General features: G+C 39.4%; 1 protein-coding gene across 2 annotated transcripts in view; it reads left to right on the top strand.

Annotated features, from left to right (window-relative positions):
• Positions 1–13,200, top strand: part of LOC131223505 (uncharacterized) — an 86,475-nt gene that overhangs the window by 72,655 nt on the left and 620 nt on the right. The gene's annotated exons all lie outside the window — the stretch shown is intronic.

Here is a 13,200-nt window from a genome sequence, read left to right as displayed (position 1 = left end):
GTGCACACTCTGTACCCAAATTTCGAGGTGTGATAAGTTGGGTTCGGAGCAAGCTCGACTTGACTCGAGGTAAGCTCGTCTCGAGCTCGACTCGAAAGGCTGGCAAATAAGCCAAGCTCCAATGATAAGCTCAAGGCCGAGCTCGAGGAGAGTGTAGACAAGTCAAGTCAAGCTTGGTCCACCTCGACTTGACTCAGCTCGATGTACAACCCTACTTAAATCCTTTACCCAACTTTGGGTAAATTAACAATACTTTATAAGTATGAATCCAGATCATCTGCTTGCCTCAAGTAAGAAAATCCTGCTTTCCAATATCGTGATTAGTCCACGTCATTGCTGAAATTGTCAGCATTGCCAGTGTGTGATGATGTATTCCAACTACATTGCAACAAGCCGGATTTTCCTGCTTGTGGCAAGTAGAGGATCCAGATTCTATAAGTATATTGTAACATAGACACTCAAATGGGATGGAACTGCCAGTTGGATTGATATGTATCTTCTTTCTTGGACTTATCATCTCATCAGGTAAAGCTCAACTTAATCTTCCCTTTGATAGTTAAAAATAGTGGTAGAATATAAGATACTAAAATTTTAAGTAAGAAATTATACCCGGTGACGTATTCAGGGGTCATTTCACATTTGTTAGGCCTAAATCCAGTCCAAAATCTTGTGTTTTGCCACAGGAATGTGGGGGGCCTCAAAAATGCCACTTTTCAATTCCTCTTTAAAAGCTGGGTTGCAAGATCACAGGATTCACAGTCCGCTTCATTGGTCATATTTTAAATGGCTTTCTCTCTCTTTGTAATCCACAGTCGCCAAACACAATTTCAGGGTTTCCACATACTGAAAATCCAGTTGCCAAACACAGCTGATAGACTGACAATCTCAAGGATTTCACATCCTGTCTTCGTACTTCTATAAGTTTTTTTTTTTTTTTTTATAATTTTTTTTAAATTTAAAATATATTACAAATCCAAACTGCCAAACGACCATTTGGTGTTGGCAGTATGGCCATGAGGGCCTTGTATTGCGAGATTCTAACAGTCACTAGTAGCAATTCAAAGTGATTAAGGGGCCTCTAATTGAATTATACGAAAATCAAAGGAACCGTTAGAAGGAAAATACTCTAAAAACTTACTTTAGAATCCGATTGCAAACAGCCAGAACCACCAATCTCACGACGCCAATTGCCTCTTCCCAGCATTGAATTCATTGATGCTACAGAGGAATCAGAGTCCTCTGGTTTGGGAAAAACGTCAAACACGTTGCAGGCGGTTTCTCGTGCAATGTTACGTCGCTACCATTCTATCCATATATCTATCGATTGCCCGTTCATAGATTTCGCAAAAATAAAAAGAAGGAAAGGGAAAAATAAAAATAAAAATGCTTGACCTCCGATCCTCCTCAAATCGCATCTTAAGAATAATCTCCCCTCCCTTGCCATTCCATGTCACGTGCGCCCACATGAAGCTCTCGAGTAGAAGCAACAGAGGCTGTCCATCTTTTCGGTCGTTGCCCAGGTTCTTTCGGATTTGTGCCGATCAGACGAGCGCGGGAAGCGACTTGCCTGTAAGGCTGTAACCCAAAGGAAAGCGGATTGCGTACTGTGTGAACTCTGTGGGGCCTACCATGGATGTACGTGTCCTATCCATGCCGTCCATCCGTTTTTTCATATCATTTTAAGGACATTCCCAAAATCTAAGAATTTAAAATTTTCAAGTGGACCACACCACATGAAACAGTGGGAATAATGATGTCCACAGTTGAAACTTTCAAAGTGCCAATAGTGATGTTTATTTGTCATCCAACCTGCTCATAAGGTGACACAAACAATAGATGAAGGGAAAAAATAAATATCAGCTTGATCCTTAGTGACCCCAAGAAGTTTCAATCGGTAAGTGTTTAATTAACGCTCTTTCCTATGGTGTGGTCCACTTGAGAATTGAATATGCTTCAATTTTGGGCGTATGCCCTAAAATTATCTGGTAAAATGGATGGACGGCATGAATAAAATACATAAATCGATATAACGGTTTGCCCCCACAGAGTTTCCTCAGTACATTTAGGGTACCAAGTTTGCTTCCAACCCAAAGCTCTGTGGGGCCACCGTTAAGCCTATGTCCTAAAATGAGCTCCCGAAATGTCCTAAAACCCAGGTTGGCCCAACGGGCTTTCAGGCTTAGCTTGTGTTGGCCTGAGCTTGGGCTGGATATCAGGCCTGAAGGTGAGCTCGGGCTTAAAAAACAAGTCAGCTTATAAATTGGGTATATGTTCAAAAGCCCATCAGCCCAAATAGGCCCGTCTCTTGCTCTCTCTTTGTTGCTTAGGGAGTTTTATTGAAACAATCCAAACTCGGAAAAGGAGGGAAAAGTTCTCTCCAAATCATTGTTTTTCCGAAATCATGATCTACTGATTGTTGCATAACTCTCTCTATTGCATTTGGAAAACAAAAAGGCCCCCCAAACCCATCTCTCTCTATGCAGGAAAACCACGGAGCCCTAAAAACCTGGCTCATTTCTCTCATCTCATGTCCCCCAACATTGGCAATCTGCGAGTGTATGAATTGTCTACGACACTTACAACACCCAAGCACTTCGGAGTGCATCTTCGCGTAGAGGTGGGACCCACATGTGAGGATTAAGTAGTTTTTTGTCCATATGACCTTAACGGGGTATTTTGGTCTTTTGGCTAAATCAAATGAGATAAAATGAGCTTTTGTGAAGAGAGATTCTAGCAATTCAAAGGGTGTTTTTCCTTTTCTCCGAGAAAAAGAGAAGAAGGAGAAGAGAAAAATGTAATTTTATTAGAGAAGAAGATCAAGAGTGTCTTACTACTGAAAATTTTGTATCCGAGTACAACGTTGGTTTCATCAATTGTCTTTTCTAAGGATTGTGTCAATGGTTTCTACAATCTCTAATTGGTGAAAATTTTATTTTTCTTCATTGTCGGTTGTAATTTATATTTGGGTAATGTAGCTAGGCCGCTTGGGTATTGCCGTGTCTTGATGACTGTACTTCTATTATTTCTATTATAGTAGATTTGTGCCGAATTAAGTCCTGATTTTTTTTCATTTACAATCTTGATGTCTCTTACATCCTGTATGTTTAGTGATTTACTTATTTGTATTAAAAGTAATTTTCATCATTTAAATCTTTTATATTATTAATTTCATTAATTTGCATATGCAAAGAAAAGTGTGTGGTTTCCTAACAAGAATTTATTACATTCATCACCTAATAACCATCATTTCACCGTACATACAGGGGATCAGCCTCGAAAAACTCAGTTCGGCCCCAACAACGTGTCGCATATAAAATTGCTCCCAAAACACCAAAGTTCATGCCTTATCAGGCTGATCTTTTTATCCTCATTTTATCATTTTGATTCACATGTAATCACCAGTTTAATGAAATATACACACCATGTTTGCCCGACTTACAAATTTATGGTTGGCATCACATCGCATCATCGTGTGGCATGGTCAACACTCTCAAGGAGAAGCAACAGAAGCTGTCCATCTCTTCAGCCCCATACTCTATAAACTCTGTGGGACCACCATGATGTGTATCTTATCTACACTATTCATCCATTTTACCAGCTTATTTTAGGGCATGAAGCTTCTAAAATGGATAGAGGGCATGGATACAACAAATAAATCACAATGGACCCCACAGAGTTTACTCAGCACACAATCCGCATGCTGAGTAGCCTGACTTTGTGTACATGTGAAGGTATCCGTTCCAGACATTGGTTAGGCAGCATGTGTATCTTTATGCACGTGCGACCCCTGATCAGTAGATGGATTAGGAACATTCACCTTTGGGCTTAACGGGCCGGGCTCAAATATGGACCATTGACACCCGTACAAGCTGTACATGAATAGCTAGATCAGGAATTAAAAGGGACTATTGTCTATATAAATAGATGGCATATCTTCCAAATCTCCCATTCAGCGGCCACCATAAATCTAACTGTTTGGATCCAAGCTTTTCTTTATTGGCATGAAGACGATTTTTAATGGATGTTCTGGTGGGCCTTTTTTTACTGCCCTTTGATAATTGACGGCCTATGAGTAGAGCCCATTTCAAATATATGTAGATTGAATGCATTTTGTGGCCCATCTCTGGCCAAATGTGGACAGTGCTGATATAGAGGTGAGTGCAATCTAAAGAAAACAGAACTAAAGTGGGCTTTCCAGGCCCACTTAATGTACAATTGTGTGCTTGTGTGTGTGAGAAAGAGAGAGATGGATAAAACGCCTTTGGCTGGCTCTGTGGTGGACCGCCAACATAATTTTGGATGCACATGCAAACCTTCGTGAGCACTAAGGCAAGCGGGTCCACTTGAGCATGAAATTCAAGTGGGCTAATGAAGGTATTCTTTGAGCCCAATGGTCAGTGAAGCTTTTTTTTTTTTTTTTTTCGGTTGGAATCAAGCCGAATTCATGGTTGTTGATATTTATTAAGGGCCTTGATACGTGGACAATAACTGCGCCACATGATTAGTGTGGTTTGTGGACTCCACAAAGTCGTGTATGTGCGGGGGCACCTAGAAATAGACAAGTCCTTGTAACATTTAGCAATTTATTCTCTTGGAGATTTGACCTCTGTGATACACTGACCTCTGTGATCAAATGCTGCCTGAGTGTAATGTTAGTCCTATGGGATGCAGTTTGGGTAGTGACGCTGCCACTTGCCGGTTGGCTAGTGGCCGGTGTTCTGTGGGCCTCAACATAATTTATGTTGTTTATCCATACTATCCATCCATTTTTTTTCAGATCATTTTAAGCAGTTACCTCAAAAATGAGACAGCTCTAAATACCACACCACAGGAAAACAGTAGTGATTGAATGTCCAATATTAAAAACCTCCTAGGTTCCACTCTAATGTTTATTTGACATTTAATCTGTTGATTAGATCATACATTCCTGTATGAAGGATAAAAATCCAAATATCAGCTTGATGCAAAGCTTTTATGGGCCGTAAGAAGTTTTTAATGGTGGCATTCAATCAACACTGTTTCGTGTGATGTGGTCCACTTGAGAATTGGATCTTACCTTTTTGGCTCATATGGTAACATGATCTGATAAAAATGGATGGACAAAATGGATGAAACACATATATCATGGTGGGCCCACATAGCACCGACCACAAGCCATTGGCGAGTGGCAGGGTCACTAGCCCATCTGCGTCCGGACATTGTGCACAGGTGGAATGATGCCCTTAACTCACTCCTTCCATATCGTTCAAACATTATTGTTGGTTTGTGATTTTTTATTTTTATTTTTTCAAAAATCGTGCTAAATTCTACTGCTGGAGAAGTACTGAAAAAAAAAAATGCCTAACATGAATAAAATCCAACCATCCAAATTCAACGAGCAAATGCCTATTAGGCTGAGGTTTGGATTTGATAGAAATGCACCATACGAGGAAACACACATATTTTGGACGGTTTGGATTGTTTCAGATGCATGCACACTTGGTTTGCGAACGGGTATCAATGGCCCCTTCTACTTGCATTGAAATTTCGTCGGCCTAAAGTGATGGCATTCCTTTGTTTCTCATTTCTTTCCTCATTTAAAAGCAACGGCGTTTCCTGCGCATCAGGAGCTGAATGATTTCCCCACGGTTGATTGCTCTTCATCCGTTAGGGTTCCATGATCCAAAACGTTGATCTTATGGATTAATCATAAACAGCTCGAAAACTTTGTAGATTGGATGATTCTGATTCATGGATCAATGGCTTAGAAAATGACCGTTATGGGAGAATGACTAGCTGTTCACATTCAACAAAAGATGGTCCAAAGATCGAACGGTTAGGATCTTTCAATATGGAAGATTTCTGCAGCACACCTGTCCCTACTGGGACTTACGGATAAATGGTCTGGATCACTGAATCCTCACTGAATCCTACGCATTAGGCGCAACAGAGGGAAAACGAATTATGATAGAAAGGAACCCTATTCACATTCGTTCATGTGCTCAACCCAAACGAAAGTGCCCTACACAACCATGTTGCTAATGTATGCAAGATCTCGGCCCTTTATCTGGAAACCAAAAACTAAATACATTTTACCACAGCTAAGGTGAACTACATGCATACAAAACATTAGACATCAATAACGAATATCTAATGGTCAAGATCAATTTACACATACTGCGCATTCGAGCTGCCAATAGGCCCAACTCCACTAAGCTGAAGCACGTGGGTTCCAGCGCAAGAGCTAAGTGTCTTATTGCTAGCCCAGCCAAAAACATGATTTTATAAATCAGGCTGCGGTCCACAAATGCTCAATAGGTCAGGCTGGCCTAGTCCTTGAGACTGCAAACACAAATAGGATCCAATTAGTAGGTGGCCTAAGCTCTGGTACACAAGATCAATCCAAGCGCATCTAGGATATGTCCAAACTAGGTTGGCAGGTTGGGTCAGGTTGAGGGTCAAACTTAAGCCCAACCTGACCTTAAGAGGACCTAAACTCCAATTGAACTAAATAATTCTGGCACAAGGTGCTCAACCCGACTTAACCCAAACCGAATTTGCTTAATGCAAACCCAACCCAAGGACCTGGACAACAAGACGCAACCCAACCTGAACTCGGGTTGGATCAATTGGTTTGGGGTTGACCCATACCCAAGTTGCAGCCGTAGTCCAAACCCAGCCCCAAGCGATCTGGACTTGGGGTTATTGTAGAACTCAATTATTAATTGGGTATAACACATAGCTCTAGCTACAACCTGATTTTTACTTGTATAAACCATGGATGGTCTGGATTTTGGCTAAGGTTAAAGGCTGTTGTGTGGGCTTGTGCGTGAGTTTGGAGGCCCAAGAGTAGCTTGTTAGGCGGGTGTATGGATATGCATAAATACCCAACAAGAGAAGCTTGTATGGATATGCATAAATACCCAACAAGAGAAGCTTGTTTAACTCTGTAGGAATGGGAACTTGGCTAGCGGATGGATTCGGATTGGAACTTGATGCTTATCTACTGGGCAAAGTGGGAATGGACTAAGTTATATTGATGAAAGGCCATGCTTGAACTCGGACCTCAATCTTCAATGATCTTGAAGTGTTATGCTACTGTCACACAGTATACCATGTCTGGTAAAATCATCAAATGACATTTCTTTCATGATTTAAATATTTAATTTAGCTTAGGATGGCTTCATCTAACATTGAACCAAAAAAATAAAAAGGAATTCAAGTTGCCAAAGTTGGTAAGTTTGGAACCAACCTAAGTAAATTTATCAACTTGAGGCTCATTTGGAACCCAAGCATAGTTCTAAACTCTCTAGGGCACCTTAAAACTTGGTTGAGTCAACTTAACCAGACAATTTTGAGTTAAGTCACTAGGAAACTTGCCAGTAACTTGATATTTGGTTTGATTTGTAATTGGGTATAAATATTGTGTAAACATTCACATTGATATCTATAAAGATTTAGAGGATTTTGTAAATTTCTGTAGAAGAGACAAAAGCATATAATTGAAAAGTTTTATTTATTTATTTTATTTTTGATCTTCGGTTTTTATTACATTTCAAGTTGTGATTTATCATGAGCTCTTAAATATGCTAAATGAAGTAACATTGATTTTGAGACAACAATAGCAAGAAAATAGGTTACTCAAGTTATGATAGAGTTGAAGTTGTTTAATGCAGATGCATAATGTAGGAACAAGAAAACAGGACCTGTCTTTCAGCATACTCGCACACCCTTAGACATGATGCGAATGGTTTTTGTTCAGACCGTTGTTCTTTTTTGTTCTAATATGGAGCAGTATGGATAGTTGCAGAGATGTGCTGCTCTGTTCTTTGTCTGTGATGTGAATGGGCTGCTGTTTGTAGGGATATCTAACCGATAATCTGTTGTATGTGGAAAGACTTCATGAATGGGGTCTGCTGTGTGTAGGGATGGCTATGCTATGATAATCAAGGAGAAAAAAAGGAATTTCCAAGCAAGGTATGTTTTACAAGGAATGCACCAAATTATTGTGTTGGCTCTCTGCAATTTGATTGGCACATGCATGGTAAAGTGTCTTCGTTCTTATTAATTGAGGAAGAATTACTATGTGCATACTAGTTCAGAGGATTGACTCTCCCCTGCTTGGTCTACTGGGTAGGCTGGTTGTTTGCTTTTTCTTTTTTATTATTATTTTTAATTTTCAAATTTTAAAATTTTTTTTTTTTTGGGTTTTGATTAGGTAGGCTGGAAGAACCGTACTTTTCCTTTTTTGGTCTAGTTTTGGCTGTGTGGAAAGAAGAAAGGGTTGTGTCATCCGATGGCTGAGGTCCACTTCTTTTCGTGGTGCCCACCTGAATGGTGGTGTGTTCTCACCTTTCTTAAATAAATCTAACCATTCCGATTTTCGGGGCTATGATCTATCTGCAGTAGATCCTGCAAGTCACCTTGTTTAACTTGAGTTACATATATGCCTTATCTCCAGCCACTGCGTTCATGCTTATGCCTGTCATACTCTGCTAGGGTATCAAATAACTCCACTGATGCAAATATTCATTGCTGTACTTTCCAATTGAATTATGTTTTGGTGGGCATTGTCTTGTTATTAGTTCATGCTTATGACTGTCATACTCTGCCAGGATATCAAATAACTCCACTGATGCAAATATTTATTGATGTACTTTTCGATTGAATTATCTTTGAAAATCATTGTCCCGTATAAGTTACAAAAATGTGCTGCAAACAGTCCTAATGCCATTTATCTTCCCAAAACCTTTTCTTGCTATCCAAAGAACAAAGGAATTGCCTTTGCTGAATTCCTATTGGCGCTTCATTGCTTCAACAAACCAGATTCTTTATATGAGGATTCCTTCGTGAATCACCCTCCTTCCTGCATGCCATACTTTATGACAATTACTTGTATCCATGGAGAGTTATCTTGGTTCCCAAACTTCCATAACCACTTGCCAATGAGTGCCCAATTGATGATTGTTAAGTCCTTTAAGCCTATATGACCATCGTCCTGAGGATGGAAGGCTTCCTTCCAATTAACCAAATGATAAGTATTTTGATCAGTGATATGGAATAAATTGGTAAATTTGAGAGAGCTTCCTTTCTTCATTGGAGTGAATATTCTACCTCCTAATGACAGTAATTTGCTTTTCCATGCCGAATGTTTTCATTCCAATTCACTCTATCGCCAAGTGGACTTACTAAACCTCATATATCACACATGAATTTTGAAAAAGAAAAAAATTCTCCAGAGACAGCAATATAACACCATTATATGTTTTAAATAGTTAGTATTTATTTGAAAGTGCGTGGGTGACTGTCTTGCTAATTGCATGCTTTCCTTGATGACATATTAGCAATTTTCCATTTTGCATTGGAGAGGAATGCTCTCAAGGCCATAGAACTGACAGAACAGCTAGTGCATGACCTTTATTTTTCATGAACGGGGGAGCACACTACTTAATTTATTTATTATTATTATTTTTTTAAATGGAGCAAAAGAGTATATCAATTCGGAGGTGGAAAACAAAGAGCCCTCCCACCTCAATACAACACAAAACTATATCTACAATGCAGCAGAATAAAACCTTAAAATAATATTTTTTTTTTTATATATAAAAAAAGCATCTGCTACACAAAACAAGCAACCACACCATCACCGTTATCCAAAACTTCTCAAAATCAAAAGTAAAACCACCAAACATGGCATCCAACAGCAACCCTCATGCCATAACTCGCCATCAGCCAACCAGAGACACCAATAGAAGTTCAACCACAAATTTGCCAAGAAATCACATACACTGCAAACCTTAGCCATCGTTTCACCTGTCTGGTCTAAAGAGCAAACTGCCTCTAATGTCGCTGGGGAAATTCTTTATGTTCCACACAAATCTATATCCTTCCACACCACTTCCCATCTTTTCTAAGACATCTGCTACTGAATTGTTCTCGTGAGGCTATCCGACATTGGTCCTTTGCTCATTGGCTGGACTTGGACATGTCACTTGACTGGCTTTTTCTAGCTTTCCCTGCAGCATCCTTGATCGGCTGCCATTCAGGGCTAGAATGATGAATGACTCTTGCCCGCAATGCTCAGACTAAGTCATTTAGGTATACAATTAGATTGGTGCTCTAGCAAGGAAGAGGTTCCAGACTTCTGGATATGCACTGCAGTGTTCAAACTCCTAGCAAATTTTCAACCTCATAGCTCAGAGCTTCAGATTGGGCCAGGACCTGCTGCAGAAAATCAAGAATTTGCATTTTGATCTCTAAAGCCTTCATTTTGTTGAGCTTGTCTGGTCTAGAAAATGGTGAGGGAATCATCAGAGTATCCTTTACAAATTATAAGTGAGGGAATCATCACAGTACCCTTTACGAATCATACTCTTGCCCTTCAATGGAAAGCAATATTTACCTTAACTTTCATGGCAGCACAGAAGCTCTGGAGTCTGCTGAGGCCAAGTTGATACCATTTGGTAATGTGGACAAATATGTGGAGAAACTGGAAATACGTCTTATACTAATTTTCTCTCTTCTAAGTTTCTAGCTATATTCTTTTATTTACCACAAACCAACATATGGGCGTGTCCAATATGTGGGAATTGATTTCTACATCCCAATCTTATTATTGCAGCATCCTTGAGTTTGGATTGCTAAATGACAGACATATATTGGACCTATATTGTGCAAACTGAAAATCTGAGAACCTATGCATATTTGTGGGCTAAGGATCATATAATTCATCTTTAATACTGACTGTTTGTTTGATCTGTGTAGTTTAGATAACAACGTTCAGGATACTTGATCACATGCAGTAATTTAAAGATTGATAGTGTTGGTTGATACTATCTATTTCACTGGTTGGCAACACAAGATATGAGGGAATTCTCTGAAGTCAAGAGTCTTATTGTAGAATGGGCCCAAGTTCATGGGGCAATTCAGGGGATTTTCTAAGGGTTTTCTTTGATGTTTTGGGATGATTGATGGTCAACCGGTTGTATCCTTCTCGCTTTCGCCCTTTAAAATGCAATTAGTGTGGAGAAATCATATGTGATTGTACGGTTGTTCACACTCTTTCATTTTGGTTTTTGAATGTATTACTTGTATTATATGATATTTGAATGATATTATTTCATTTTGGATAAATAATTGTATCACTTCTGTTAGACAATGTATAATTTAGGCCTCTGTACAATGGAGACTTATTGTGCATACTTGTTTTTATGTAGTGTTTTCAGTAATCATATCTCTTTTAACATCACTTGAAGTTCCGTTGAAAAGTTCCATCACTTACCCAATTTTCCCTTGGACAATGATACATTCCCCTAATACATTCTATATTTCCTATGCAATGCCTTTATGTTTTTGTGTTCAAAGGGTGTGATACAGGCATTGATACCAGTAGTTGAAAACACTGGTCATGTATTTTCAATTAATGCTTATGTCTAGTTAGTGCTTTCATTTATCTATTTATCATCTGGTTTTCTGTTGTGCATGCATGTCGCAAATAGGATTGTGTCTTTCATATCAAACAAGAAATAAATATCTTGAGAAAGGATGTAGAGCTATCAAGATTGTCTGAGTTTAGCCATGAAGCATTTAATAACCTTAAATGTGGTAGACATGTACAAGATATGAACCTTCCATCTATTTGGCCCCGTTGTGGATGGAGCCAAAAATCACATTAATTGGTGATCTTGGCTCATGATAGATTCTTGAGGACTACAATTGGTCTGTTGGTTGTTCATTTGGAGTGGGTCATTGGCGGCACTGCTTGCTCAGGGAAATGTAGGTGGTGCTGCCCCCTAAGGGCCTTACCCTTCTATTTTCTGGGGCTCTGCCCTTCTTTGGTTTTGCACATCTCTGTTTACGTTTCATTTCCCAGTGGAATCCCAGGATGTTATGTTTTTTGGAATCAGAGTCGCTAGAGAATATGGATTTTATGTGGATTTTGCTGGAGTTCTCCTCTCAGGGCCTGTGTTGGAGGCGAGAGGTTTCCGTTTTTGACTAGTGGCGCTGTCTATTTGATGTGGTGTGATTGCAGGTTGTGTATGAATGGCGGATGGATTGGCGCAGGTCTAGGCTGTTGCTGAGAATTGTTGTGGGTGCTGCTTGAGCCCTTTTGCTGCTGCCTGGCCTCCATAGTTTTGGGCGGTTTTGGGTAGTGGTTGGTGTGGTTTAGTTTGTTGTGTTGTCTTTTCTGGTCCTTGGTCAGATTTCTCTTGTTATTTTGTGTTTTTTGTGAATATATATAATAAGTGGGGGTGTTTGTTTTTGTGGTGCCTACCCCAAAATCAGCCATTTTGCCATTTAACAAAGTTACAGGTGGTGAGCTTCCACCTTTCTATTTTAATAATAATAAAAAAATAAATAAATCTTCAGAACTACAAATGGGTAGTTGGCAAAAAGTCCAAGAAATGGTTGACTTTCATTGATAAAATGCCTTATTGATGGCTATGATCATATGCTGGTTTTATTTTTATTGTAAGGTCTGTATAGTCTGTCCAAGATATGGTATATGATAGATGATTAGTTCAGATCTTGTGTATGTGTGTGCCCCCATGCCTTGAATTTAAGTGCTTGATAACTAACACTTAGATACTAGCATTTAGCACTGAATAATTTCTCATACATCTATTCAGGAAGAAAAGCTGGGATTTGAGCAAGTTGGATCAACCAATCAATTGATTGACGTCCAGTGGTTTGAGTGGGGAATTTTTAGTTAAAAGATTGGTAGGACTTTTGAAAGTAATTACTATGAATGGCCTTAGGGGGGTCGGTTGTACTTCATACTTTTTCATCTTCTTGTGAATTGGTAGGACGGGCCTTCACCATTTTCTTTGAAAGCTTTCCACAACAGCTAAATGATGCTGATGTTTGAACTTATTGCCAATAGGCATTTCCAGTTTGTTCCATACTCCCGATCTCCTGGCAAATATGCATGGTTTGTGGTGCAAGCTTCCATCATGGGAGAATGGTTCTCAAAGAACTGCAATGCATAGAGGCTAGCTAGGTAGGCCATGTATGTGTTCATTTCTTCTTGTGATTTGATCAGGTTTGCCTTGTCTTTCTTAACTGGCCGAATGAATGTGTTTCGTAATGTTGCTCAAATTAGCTCCTCCTCTTCGTTGATGATGATGATGATGATGATGATGATGATGTTACAGCTGTCATTGCCAAGTTTTGGTCTGTCACAACTAAAGCACACGGTGTATCAAGAGAGTAGTAGCAACT

Source organism: Magnolia sinica, chromosome 13 (assembly GCF_029962835.1).
Source record: "Magnolia sinica isolate HGM2019 chromosome 13, MsV1, whole genome shotgun sequence".
In the NCBI taxonomy this organism is placed as follows: Eukaryota; Viridiplantae; Streptophyta; class Magnoliopsida; order Magnoliales; family Magnoliaceae; genus Magnolia; species Magnolia sinica.
Note: the sequence above shows the minus strand (reverse complement) of the source record. Positions and strands in the feature narration are given on the sequence as shown.